A 13855-nucleotide genomic window follows, 5' to 3' on the forward strand; every position below is an offset into this window, starting at 1 on the left:
CATGGCTGCTCCCTCTCCCAAAAGCCCAGCGACTGTCCCCACCACCATGCCATTTTCTGCCCCTCCCCCCTCTACCCCAGCTGTTTCCTTTCTGGCAAAGCCTTCAGTGGCCACCAAGGTCAGTAAGGCTCAGGGGGCACAAATGGTTACAACTGAGCGACTGGGAACCCTGATCATGAGCCCTGTCACACCCTTGCCATGAGACCCTGGGGGTTGTCAATGATACTGTCATTTATGATGTCACTGTTTTGTCACCTTTCATGCGGCCTTCAGCAGGCGTCATGTACTATGCAAAGTGCTTACCTGAATTCATCCTCACAACAAACCTATAAGAGAGATATTGTCCTCCCTGTGTGTTATTTTTCTACTCGTGGGTACCAAATTACTCCAAAACTTAGCAGCTTCAAACCACAAATGCTTGTCATCTCATGCTGTATCAGAGGCTCAGGAACCTGGGAGCGGCAGAGCCTAATGGCTCTGGGTCTCCCATGAGGTCGCAGTACGCTGGTGGGCAGGGCAGCTCTGCCATCGTAAGGCCCGACTGGGGCTGGGGCGTCCACATCCAAGCTTGGCCACTGGAGAGTGGCTGCTGGGAGACCTCCATTCCTCACCACCTGGGCCTCTCTGTGGGCTGCCTGAGTAGTCTCAGGACATGGCAGCCAGCGTCCCCCAGAGCTGTTCATCAAAGAGAGCAAGAGAGGAAGAGAGAAAGAGAAAGGACCCAAGACAGGAATTACAGCATGTTTTATAACCCGGTCTCCTAGCCTCGCGAGTGGACACCAGGCCTTCTGCCATATTCTGTTGGTCACACAGTCTGAGCCTGGTACAGGGTCGGGGGAGACTGACGAAGAGCGTAAACACCAGGAGATGGGGCTCATTAGAGGTCCTCATGGAAACTGGCTCTCACACACCATTTTACAGATGAGAAACCGAGATTCAGATGAAGTGACTTGCCCAAGGTCACACAACCAGCATGTGATGGAGCGGGTATCTGGAGGCAGGATTGTCTAACTGTAACATGCACACCCTCACTCCACAGCCTTTCCTCCCTCTGGCATCAGCGTTTCCCCAAAGGTTGGAGGTGTTAGAAGTCAGACCAGGTGATCTTTAAGTGCTCGTCTATGTGGAAAGTTCCAGGCTTCATTAGCAAGGTACAGAGCAGGACCTGAATCTGCCCCCTGACTTCCAACCACAAGGCTTTTGTCTATGTCAACATGGCAGCCTTCAGCCTTGGTCTCAAGCCACCTCTGGGTCTCGTTGCCTCTTCTGGAGAACTGGAGGAAGCAGGGCACAGACAAGACCTAACAGTGGTTCTAAGTGTGATACAAGTGAGGACAGAAAGAAGAAGGTGGTGATACCACTGATAAAGACAAAGGGGACAAAATGATGACAATGGTCATAGGAATGATGACAGCAGGCGGCGTGTACCTGGAGCACGTCCTACAGAGCTAACAGCTTACTTTCCCCTGGTCCAGCAGCGTGGACACCCATGCACACTAGCTAGAATTTCCAAGTCTCTCCCCCACCCCACCCCCGGGGATGGGCATGCACCGTTGAGTCTGAGAAGCGTGCAAACTCCCTAGAACCAAGAACTAGCACAATCATCTGGAAGGGGAAGTACCATTCTTGGCCCCATTTTGCAGGTGAGAAAATGGAGAGTAGGACATTTTCCAGGCAACAGGAACAGAGACAGAATAAAGGTCTAGATCCTCACCCAACACCCTTCCTGCTCCTGCCCCTTCAGCAGGAGACTCCGTCTGCCCCTGGGTGAGGCGAGGTTACAGCCCAAAAGCCTGGTCCCGTCACCTCCGCCATCAAGCCTCGTCCATTCCTCCTCCATCAGTCTGCCTCCTGCTGCTCACAGCCCCCCAGCATCGCAGGGCTGTCAGCGGGTATAGCAGAGGCGAGGAAGCCTGCCTGGTAAACACTGACCTTGTTCCAAATTACTCCAGGGGAAGGACACTCAGAATCAAGAGACAGCATTCAACACAACAGCACACACACAGTTCAGAAAGAGGGGGGGAAATTAAGTCTTTGAAATAACATTAATCATGATAATGCTTTTGCTGGTTCCCTCCCTTTGTGTTTGCGGATGTTCTTTCTTGAGGTAGGTTTAACCCTGGAGGGTCCAGAATTCTCCCAGAGTCCCCAGTGCCACATGCTCTCCATCCCTTGGCCAAGAAGCTGTCCTGCTGCCATCTTTGCCCACCTCCTATGAGCCTTCCTAGGCCCAGGTGTCCCTCTAAGTCAAGGTCAGAACTCAGGGGCTAGGTAGGCAGAGAAAATCACTGGAGGAAGCAGCTGTCATTGGGACTTGGGTGCCCAGCTCATCGTGGTTTGCTTCATTTTCCAACTGAAAATCTGGTGTCCCAGGCACTGCCTCTGTCCCACACAGACCACACAGGGTAGCCACTCCAGCCTGATCACTAGCACATGGTATCATGGACGAGATGGTGTCCCACACCTCCATTTACATGCTGAAGCCCTACCCCCGATGTGACTGTACTGGGAGATAGGGCTTTAAGGAGGTAATTATGGTTAAATGAGGTCATAAGTCCAGGACCCTAATCTTATGGGATGTGTGTACTTGTGGGAAGGGAAAGAGACAGCAGGAATGTGTATGCACACAGGAAAGGCTACGTGACACCACCAGGAGATGGTGGCCCTCCCCAAGCCTGGGAGACAGAGCTTAAGAGAAATCAACCCTGAAGGCACCTTGACCTTGGACTTCCAGCCTCCAGAACCGGGAAGAAAACAAGTGGTGTTTTGTTATGGCAGCCTGAGGACGCTAATATACACAGAAAAAAATACAATTGTAGCAAAGGCCGACACTTACACAGCTCTCGCAGGGCTCTGGGCCTGATTCTAGATCTCTGCACATGTTAGCTTATCTCGTCTTCATAAAGACCCCAGGGGATGGGTACTATTATCATCCCCATTTTCTAGGTAAGGAAACTGAAGTACAGAGTTTCGGGAACTTTCCCTCCAAAGACTCACAGCTCGCAGAACTCAGCACTGGGATTTGAACCCCTTTGGGCTCAGTGTAAAGCTCGACTCTTTCCCTGCTAGGCTGGGGAAATTGAAAAATTGCCCAATTTTCAAAGGCTGGCTGCTAATTAAGGGAAAAATAATATTTATGGGCATGAACAAAAGTGTCTAACTCTCAGCTGCCAGCTTGTAATTGCTGCTTGCGGAGGATTTCAGCAAGTTGGAATTAAAATTTCATCCGCCACCGCCACCACACAGCTACCTCTCCAGCATGAGTGCGGATTCACAACAGTGGGGTCGAGAGACATGGCAAAGCAGAGAACCCTGGAGCCCTGTGGGAGTTTGGAGGTTGTGTCATCCAAGCCCTCATTTCGCAATTGGTACAGCTGAGCTCAGAGAGGTTAAATGGATCACTGAGGTCACACAGCAAACTAATGACAGGGCCAGAGTCCTGCTCACTGGTCACCTATCAAATCGAGGACAAAGGGGGCTCCTAGGCAGCCTCTCTTTGTTGCTTTCCTCTAGGTCTCTGAATATGACTTTCTATTTGTCTGTCTGTCCATCTGTCCGTCCATCCATCCCTTCCCTCAGCCAGCCAGGGGGCCTCCTTGAAATCAGGGATCTTGTCTTCCCTGTTTTTCTACTCCCAACTGTCACAGTCGCAGCCAAGTTAACCCCTTCCTGGCTGTCATCCTTGGACAAGGCTCCTCGCAACTCCCAAGCCTTAGTTTCTCCACCTGTAACGCTGAGGGCACAACAGCACCCACTTCCCAGCATCATGAGGAAGAGGCAAAGTGGGCACGAGGCAGGTGCGCAGGAGCAGGTCACTGTGACCACCTGCCATCACGATGGGCTGGCGCCCACTCCTGTTCCCCACTACCAGCCCTGTGCTCTCGAGGGGATGGGACCTGGGACCAGCGGTGGGAAGCCTTGCTGCAGGGGAGGGGCTGGGGGTGAGCAGCTGCACCGGGTCATAGAGAAAGGAGTGTGGGGCAAGGCTGCAGAGAGTCAACCAGAGACTCAGCACCGCAGGACACAGAGGAACAAGGGTTGGCCCGTCTGCGAGGGCAGCCAACCCATCCCAGAGGTGGGGAGGCAAATGGGTGGGGGAAGGCATCCGGCCTCAGTATCTTTTCACTGCACGTGCCCTGAGACCGCTGCTGGCGCAGCTTCCGGAACCAGGTGGGGCTGCTCTGGTTTCCCCGTCACCAGCTTCTGTGGAAAATCAGGCCTGAGAGCTGAACTTGTGTTCCATTGTCACTGGTTTTCAATTATACCTCCTTTTTTTTTCCTTTTTTTTAACTTGGGGACCAAATGGGATCCAGCCGACCAGAAATTAATCTGTGGCTTAACTCGGTGGTATAGTAAACCCGAGTTTACTCTACTGTTTACTAAGTTCTCAGTCTTCCAGGGAAAGAGAGGCAAGAGGAGGCCAGGGCGGGGTGAGGGGGGCTTGAGGTCTCCGCTCAGTGTTTCTGCCTCTCAAACTCCGGCTGCAGAGAACCCGCTTCCTTGGGCACCTTCGATGCCTTCTTTCTTCCTGCAACAGCTTATGAGCACCTCCTGGGCGCCGGGCTCTGGCAGGCAGTGGAGAGGCAGCCAAGAGCAAGCCAGTCAGGGGTTTTGTCCAGGGAGTTTGCCATCTGACTTACTCACTGAGACTCTTAAAATTCTAGACAGAAAAAAATTTAAAAATAAAATAAAATAAAAGATGAACTGTTCATGGTCAGGATTTTCCCCAGACCTATCAGCCCAAGACTTAGTGCAAGATTATGCCAGTGTCCCTAACGACATTTTATCAAAGGACTAAAAGACAAGACCCACACCAGGCACTTTACAAGGATCATCCCATCCCATCTTTAGGGTGTTAATATTATACCCATTTTACAGATGAGAAAACTGAGGTTCAAATGGACAAAAGTTGCCTATGGTGAGAAAGAGACAAAGCTGGGACTTGAACGCAGACCTGAGTGATCCCCAAAACTGTTCTCATCACCACCAGGCTGCCCTGCCTCTCACAGAGAACTGTGGCGCCCTGGACCCTTCCCCATACCCGGATCAGACCTGAGCGTGATCCCAGAATGCCTGGGACTGGGAATGGGAGTGAGGGCCAGGATGTGTGTTGGTAGCCACAGAGATTGGTGGGCACGAGTCTGGCCTTGGCCCTGACTGCAAAGTGGGGGTGCACAGCTCTCCCAGTGGCACTTTGTTCTCGCCTTTCTTCTCCATCTTGTCACTGTAGCGAAAGGTGTTTTCTCTTCCGTGGAACGGACGCTGAAGAAAGCCAGCGTTTGGGGATCTGGGTTCCTGTTTCAGAGATCAGGTGGTGTTAGGATCCACAAGGGGAGTCAGGTTCCTTGTCTCCCCAAACCCAGGAAGCACGGGAGCCTTGGGGGACCACGACAGCCCTTATTCAAAACCAGACTTCTCTCTTCCTCCTTGTAGTCTCATTTCTTCCCATTTTTAAATGTATTTTTACTCAAGGGGAACGACAGGGGAGGGTAAGAAGTGGAGCTTTTCCCCAGAAGTCGAGGGATTTTCTGGAAAGGACACTCTTGCTTCTCTGGAAGTGGGCAGATCAACCCATGTCCTAGTGTCCCCATCTGGGAGAACCCCTTGGAGCAGCCGAAGAAGCTGAACCTTTAATGACTCAGGATTCCTTCTGGTTCAGCAAGTTCTTCTGAGGGACGTCAGACCTCCCACTGGCCAGACGGAGCCGGCCTGGCTCCCTCCCCCATCCCCTCCACCCCCCACCCTGGCTCTTCCCCTCCTCCGCCTGGCACACAGCAGGCATCACCAACACCACACAGTTCCCAGGAGGGAACATTCCCAGAAAGAAAAGTCCACATGGTCCATTTCCTATCTCTCTGGGCTCACCTGCCAGTGCCGGTCTCCAGCTTTCTTGTCAACACAAGTCAACCCTAAATAGGTCTGCGTAAGGGGCGCCTGAGTGGCTCAATCATTAAGCATCTGCCTTCCGCTCAGGTCATGATCCCTGAGTCCTGAGATTAAGCCCCACATTGAGGGGGGGGTCTCTGTTCAGCCGGAAGCCTGCTTCTCCCTCTCCCACTCCCCCTGCTTGTGTTCCCTCTCTCCCTGTGTCTCTCTCTGTCAAATAAATAAATAAAACCTTTTTTTAAAAAAATACGGTCTGCACAAGATGACCTTTAAAAGAATACAACGTTAAGCATAAAAATATACACAGACACCAAACTGTGAACAGTGGCTGTTTTTGAGAAGGAAGAGGGTTACCAATGACTTTCACCCTTTAATATATTATATATACGTCTCCACTGTAAGTAAACATTACTTTCCGGATCAGGAAATGAGACAGAGCTATTTTAAAAACAGACGAGAACCAGAAACCCATCTGTTTGACAACTGAGTGGTCTAGAGAAGAGACAGTAAACTACGGCAGGGGGTCCAAATCCGGCCCACCACCGGTTTTTATAAATAAAGCTTTATTAGAACACAGCGGCTCCCATTCCTTTTGTATAGTCTGTAGCCGTTTTAGCCCTACAACCTCAGAGATGAGTAGTTGTGACAGAAATTGCATGGCCTACAGGAACAAAAAATACTTACCATTTGGCCCCTTCCAAAAAGTTTGCCCTGGTCTAGAAAAACATAACTTTGTGAAGGAAAAGTTAGTGTCCAATGCCAAGGCAGGAGTCTCTAAGACGTTTACAGGTTGGTGATCTGGACGACACAGAAAACTGGGTCTTTCAGGATTCAAAGGCCATTCAGTCCGTCCTCTGCCTCTTTTCCCTATAGATGATGGTCTCTTCTGCTCCGACCAATCACCCAGGGTGACCAATACCACAATCACTCTCTGTCAACCTAAGTTCTTCCTTAAGTCTAACCTAAATCTCACACCCCCAAGCCTCCTGCCTCATAGCTCAGACCCTGGGCTCCACCCCGGGCACTTGGTTGGGTCTCGAATTGTTATTGGCTGAGACCTGGATCTTGCTCAACGTCCCCTCACGCCTAAAAGACCCCAACCATCGGGAGGGAAGATGGTACCGTGGACAGCCAGCCTCGTTCCTTCCCTTCCTGGGCTCAGGGATGTGCACAGGGAGGGGCTGACCAGTGGGGTCCACCACGCCAGTGTTAAGAGGGAGCTGATAGCTCTGGAAGCAGTCGTTAGCACTTCTGGAAGAACGATCACTTTCACGCTGTATAAACACCCATCCAGACCCATTCCATGGGGGTAAATGAAAGCACAAGAGCATCTGGGCTGATTTATCTCAGGCAGAGGAAGCTAGAGAAATTCATTTCCCCCTCTAAACGATCTGCTCTGGGTCCTAAATATTCAATAATTTCCTAGCTGGGAAATGGATTTCCTCCCCTTCCCCATGGCAGGCGTTTTGCATTCTTATGCACATCATCAAGGCATTAAGGGGCACATTTTAGAGCAGGATCTGGGCCATAGCTCCTAACCCTTTCCCAGCTCAGGGAGACTTGATAGCACGTCAGGGCCACAGACACCATTTCCCAACCCCCCACAACCCCCCCCCACACCCCTGGGTCAGGGCAGCCCCACCCAGTCCCTGAGCCAGACCTGTGGTGCTTGTCCCTCCCCAGCCCACCTGGTCTACCTCCTGATCAGCTCAAGAAGAGGTCTGGCCACCTAGGTCTGGAATCCAGGGAACGCCCAGAGCTCAGAGACCCTTAACTGTCCATTTGCTTATCTGTCTTTCCCACTGGGGGATGGGAGGGGATGACTTGGAGGGCAAAGCCAGTCTCAGGTTCATTCCTATACCCCCTCGCATTTGTGCTACCCTGGGTGGTCAGTAGTCAGTGAATGAATGAACGGATAGGCGAATGAATGACCAAAAAAACCCCAGAAAGGTAGATGGATGGCACTTTAAACATTATTCACTTGAGTCCTTACAGGAAGGACTGTGTTTATTTATCTGCCCATCTCAGCACCTGGAACATCATAAGCAGCCAATAAATGTTCACTGAATTAATGTGTCAGAGAACGAGCCAGGAACACTAGCCTAACCAGACCAGAGGGCTGGGCTTCCTGACACAACCAAGATCAGAGCCTGCTCAACGGGGACTCTGACCCTTGAGTAGGTCCTCCCCACCCCACCTTCGGGCCCGAGCAGGGGGGTAAAGTCAGAACTCACCGTCTGCCCTGCACGCCCTGGCCAGGGAGGGCATTCAGCATCCACGGCTAGAAAGAAGGAAACAAGTCAAGGTGTCAACTTTGCTGGATGCAAATGGGAGCCCTGGAGGGCCCTGAGATGCCTACATCTGGACGCTGAACCACAGTCTGCCAAGAGAGTTGGAACCCCGGAAAGAAATTGACACCCCCACCCCCTGCTTGACCAGGTTTTGGAGAAACTACAACTGACAGAGTGCTGGGAGCCTCCCCCACTGCCCCTGTGCACAGCCCTGACCCCACGGCCCGGCCAATCTTTAGGTCCCCTCACTTTGCCAGTCATGAGTGTGAACAGAGACGCTTAGGTGCCAAGGCAATTTGGACCACACTTTGCTGCATCGGTGCTATGAACTGGGACATGAGGTTCCTAAAGGCAGGGATCTCGGTCTGTTTCATCCACAGCTGTATGCCCCGGGGTCTAAACAGTGCCCCTAGTAGGCGCCCAATACATGTCGATGGAATATGGGTGGATGAAATGAACAGATCCCCTAGCTGGGCCACATCCAGGAGCAGTGATCCCAGGAGCTCCAAGAGGAAGGTCGGGGGGCTGCCTGGGCCCTGAGTCTGGGCTGGACCCTGAGTGGGAGCAAAGCCAAGGATCTCCCCCAAAGCTCCAGGGAATGTCTTTGTCCCTCCCATCTCACAACATTTAGCAGAAGGTGGCTGCTGTTCACTCACTCTGCCCCAAGTCTGGCTGAGACCAGTGGTTCTCATCCCTTGACCACACCCTAGAATCATCTAGAGAACTTTTCAAATTACCTGCCTCATCCCAGCTCAACTGAATCAATTTCTCAGAGTGGGGGCCCTGGACCTTGGTAGCAGGTTAAAATCACCACAGGTGATTCTAAGATGCAGCCCAAGTCAAGGACCCAGCATCTAAATTCTGGAACAGCGGTGTTCACAGTGCGATCCCTGAACCCGTAACATGAGTGTCACCTGCTTCATGATGATCCAGTCAGAACATTGGTTCTTGGTGGGGAGGCCGGGGATGTGCATTACTTGTGAGGAAGGTAAATTCTGGGGCCTTGAGACTTGCTGCATCTGAAATTCTGGGGGTGCACCCTAGCTGTGTGCTTTAGGAAGCACTGCGGGGGGTGGGGGGGTTGTGATCAGCCCACGGAGAGGGTCATGCTCTAGAAGGGTTTCTCCAAAACCTCTCCAGGGAGGAGATCACTCACAGGGAGGCCAGCAGACCTGGAATGAGCTTCCAAGAAAGCCAGGTGGCTGAGAGCCTGGGCATGAGAAAAGACCATTCCTGGGCCATCAACAACACAGTGAATTAATACGCTGGGAGGGTAGGCTTTCTGAAATGGGAGACCCAGCAATTCCTGAAGAGTGGTATTCTTGGATGACTAATATGGTCACAGTCAGAGTCCCCAGAGATCAGGGTTCCAGTGATCCTTAAATATCAGTATTACCAGGACACGAACCTTCTGGGGTATCAATAACCCATCCACAGGAGACCGGCAGGATTGGAACCGCCATCTGCAGGGGTGGAATTCCAGTCTTCTCTTCGGGATCAGGTCGGAAAGGTCATCATTTATCTCCAGATGTTTCTCTCTACTTCCTGTGGGATTCCTTTCCTTATTTCCCATCCCATTTGCCAAATGAAGCCTGTTCCACAGGCCTTTTCTCAGGTCCCTGAGACTTGGGGAGAGGGTGGGTGGGGGTCCTACAGGCTCCAAAACCCTTCCTCCTCTGCCCCCCATGTTGCTGACGGGCTCCGAGGACTGGGTGTTCGCCTGGCAAAGCACAAGTCTCCCTCCTGGTCAGCCCCCCTGTTTCATGATGATCCAGTCAGAACATTGGTTCTTGGTGGGGAGGGCGGGGATGTGCATCCCAGCTCTGGGTGGGGACCGGGTGGGCAAGGGTGAACGCACTAGAACCCCAGCCCTCCACAGAAAGGCACAGCCTCTAACAGGTGAGACCCACAGGAAGTGGCCAAAGTTGGTGGGGAGAACAAGCAGCAGGGAGCCTGCAGCTGGGCGGGGGCAGGGTTGGGGGGCGGTTTACACCCCTGCCAGCTGGGGCAGACCTGGAACTCACCCACCCAGAGGGAGGGCCACCGGGTATCATCTCCTGGGCTCTTGCCCTGGAAGGTGGAATCTTCTAGTTCTGGCTCTATTCTCAGTGCTGTGCGATTCCGGAAACGCTGCTCTCCGGGCTTCAGCGACCACAAAGAACAGAAGGAGACTGGATTGTCTCTTCCAGGCTCATCCATTCCGTCAAATCGAGCCAACTGCCTTTATTCAACAGAAGGAATATGAGCATCTTAAAGATGGAACAGCGGAGACCCTGCGAGATGAAGGGACTTGTTCAAGGTCATGGGATGAGTCAGAGACAAAGGGGAGAGCCACAGCCCTGGGCCCCCACCCTCAAGAGAGGCAGCACCATGCAAGGCTCTGGGGTTCGGAGCTCTCTCCAGACCCCTGTGTGACCTGGACCAGTTACTCCCCGTCTCTGATCCCCAGTTTCCCAGTGACCCCTTGAAGCCGTCTCATGTATGATGAAATAATGAAATAATATGAATGAAATAATGAATATGAATGAATGAATGAATAATATGATGAAATAATGAAATAATGACCACCAACACTTACACTGACCACCATATTACATGAATAATATGATGAAATAATGAAATAATGACCACCAACACTTACACTGACCACAACACTTACCACCAACACTTCGGCCTGGGGCCTGTTGGATGCCCTGCCGCAGACCAACTCATGTCCTCTCCATCAACTCATGACGTCTGTACTCCTGCTGGAGGCCGCGGTTCACAGAGGAGGACAGGCGATCAACAAAGGCAAATCCCTTGTCCGCTGGCTTCAAGTGGTGGAGCCGGGCTTCCACACAGTCCTGCCAACTCTGGATTCCACGCCCCGTACCTCCTCAAGCCACAGAAAAGAACATCTTGGGCTAGAGCCCAGGTTGCAGGGTTCAGCTGCTTTTCTCCCTTCAGCATCAGGGCCAGTCTGGCTCCTTTCACGAGGGAAAGGGTCCCCCCCACCACCACCACCAAAGCAGACCCTCCTCGCCACCACAGTTAGGAGGAACCAGGCGCCAAAGAGGATCCTGAGCCACTCCGCGTTTCCCTTCGCCAGGTCCCACACAAGCCCCTGCCTCTGCGGGCGGGAGCTCACAGACTGGCAGGGGTCTCGCCAGACCTCACAGCCACCCTCCTGAACACGACCAGACAGAGTGCCATCCCCTCCAAGCAACACGGTTTTGCCCAAGCGGGGTCCGGTCCACACCATGCTTATGGACCCACTGTCAGAGAAATGGGGTCCCAGTTCCAACACCACCCCTTAGACAAGCTTCCCGCATCAGCCTAAGCTTCCATGCCTCCATCCAGAAGGGGGTCATCATGACCCATCTCGAATGGTCATCGAGAGATTAAATGAGATCTCCACTGGCAGACCAAGCCCCGTGCAGCCCTGCACCCCGGGACAGTGCATGAGAGCCTGCGGGGTTTCCGAATCAAGAACAAAGTGAAAGGTGCTGTATTTTTAAATAACCACCTCCACAAAATGCCCAGTTGAGGGCTCTGAAGGGAGGCTGGTGCCTTTAAGACAGAATCGATCCGGGCCTTGGCCAGGCCAAGAAAAGAATATCAATCCTTGGGCACATTAGAAGCCAGATGGATGGGTTGCTCAGGGGTGTGACGAACGGAGGCCAGAGGGACCAGGTCTCAACCCCGGCTCGGTTCCCATGGACTCGTCCCTGCACGGGGTTCGGGAGAGGAACCTATAGGACCGTCAGACCTGAACCATGACTCCTGGGCCTTTTGCCAAAGAAGCAGCTGGGATGATAGGGCCTTACACACACACACACACACACACACACACACACACCTGCACCCTCACACACTCACGCAGCCATGCCCATGTCCCATGGACAGCTGCCGGTGGAGGGGTGACGGCCCCAACGCAGTGGAGATACCCTGATGTTTATGAGACACCTGTTCATTTGCCAGGCCCTGAGCCGCCGAGGTGAACGGACCCCCCAGGGGCTCACAGTCCAGTCTGAGAGGAGAGGCGCAGAGTAGGGCATCATTGCTCGGGGATGAGGGCTCTCAGAGAAGCCAGCCCGGGCGCTGCAGGAGCCCAGAGCAGGGGCCCAGGCCCTGGGCGAAGGGCCGAGGAGGGGACAGCCCCTATGCTGGGCACTGAGGTAGGCCTCAGGCAGGGAGTGAGGGAGACTACCCTGTCCGAGGAGCGGCGTGAGCAGGGTCAGGACGGGAAGGAGCCGGCTGCGTGTGCAGTGACCAGCGGCTGCCCTTCAGTGGCAAAGGGGGACCTGCCGCCACATCCCCTGCCATGTCCTCCTGCGAGCGATGAGAAAGCACTAAAAACACTTTAAGTCATTTCTAGACTTTCTGCCCGGAACGGGTCAGAGAGGGCAGAGAGGGCGAGTTGGGCTCCGGGTGGCATCGATCACCCACCCATGCTCCGGGGACCTGGGGCCTAACCCTCGGGAAGCCACATGTCCTCTGCCGGGAACCCACAGAACACCGCTCTGGACCACCACCACCCCACTCCGCACTGTCCCCAACGACTGACTCTTGTCCGCAGGACTTGTGTGTATGAAAGGGAGACTCAGCGAAACCCAACTCCACCCCAGGGCAACTGGGTGACCCAGAGGCTCTCTCCACCTCGTGAATTTTCTCTCTCGTCAGGTGATTCCTCCTCCCTCCCTTGGCCCTGGCTACAGAAAGGAGGAAGAAGGGGAGGGAGAGAACGAAGGAAAAGAGACTTCCACAAATGGAACTGCACAAAGTGACTACCATGGCCCAGCAGCTCCCCTTCCTTTCTCTGCGGACTTCTAGAAAAATCCTCTCTACCAAATTGGCCATGGGACCTTGGACAAGTCACATTCCCCCATCTGGGCCTCTGTTTCCCCGCCATGGGGTGCTGTGGTTGGTACAGCTTTGCTTCCGAGAGTCCGCCCGGGGCTGGTGTTCTGAGCAGTACAAGGACCCAGGTCCCTGGCTCCTGGCTTCCTGGGCTGTGTGACCTCAGGCAAGTCCCCAAACCCTCTGGGCTCCTCATGCTTCTGTAGAAGGAGGATGGTCACTCCCACCAGGCCGAAAGTGGTGGGAGTGCACGGAGACGGGGTGTGCAAAGCACTCCACTCATCCTGGGCACACAGAGGGCCCCCCCAGGACCTGCCATGGTGTCTGCCCCAGCTGAGCAGGGGCGGGGGAGAAGAGGGGAGCGGGGCTGCATCGAAGGAGCGGGAGGCGGAAGGGGCACACAGCCACCCGCTGTTTGTTCAGCCATTCCGTTTGGAATGAATCTCCTTTTATCCCTGCGAGTGAAGTCTCCGCTCCTCCAAAGTGAGTGTCTACGGTGGCTCGGGCCCCCATTTATCACGCGGCGTTTGATGGAAGATTCCTCCTCAAGGAATTGCACTCCCAGATACTACTCACGCTCGGCCAGGGTCTTTGAAACTGAACAGCAGGTTCTTTAAGGGGACAGGAGAGGCGCACTGCATCCCAATATGTGGCTTTTGAACACGTCAACACTAATAGAGGTCACCGTTCCAGGGGACGCGGGGCCCTTCCCCAGAATAAATCAGCATCTGGCCAACCAACCGTGCTGTTTCGCTCACGGTTCCTTTCTGATCTGTGGGCCCGGGGGAGGGTGGGGGGGCTTCCAGGGGTGGGGGAGGCAGGCATGTCTGCACTCACTT

Source organism: Lutra lutra, chromosome 4 (genome assembly GCF_902655055.1).
Source record: "Lutra lutra chromosome 4, mLutLut1.2, whole genome shotgun sequence".
Taxonomy (NCBI): domain Eukaryota; kingdom Metazoa; phylum Chordata; class Mammalia; order Carnivora; family Mustelidae; genus Lutra; species Lutra lutra.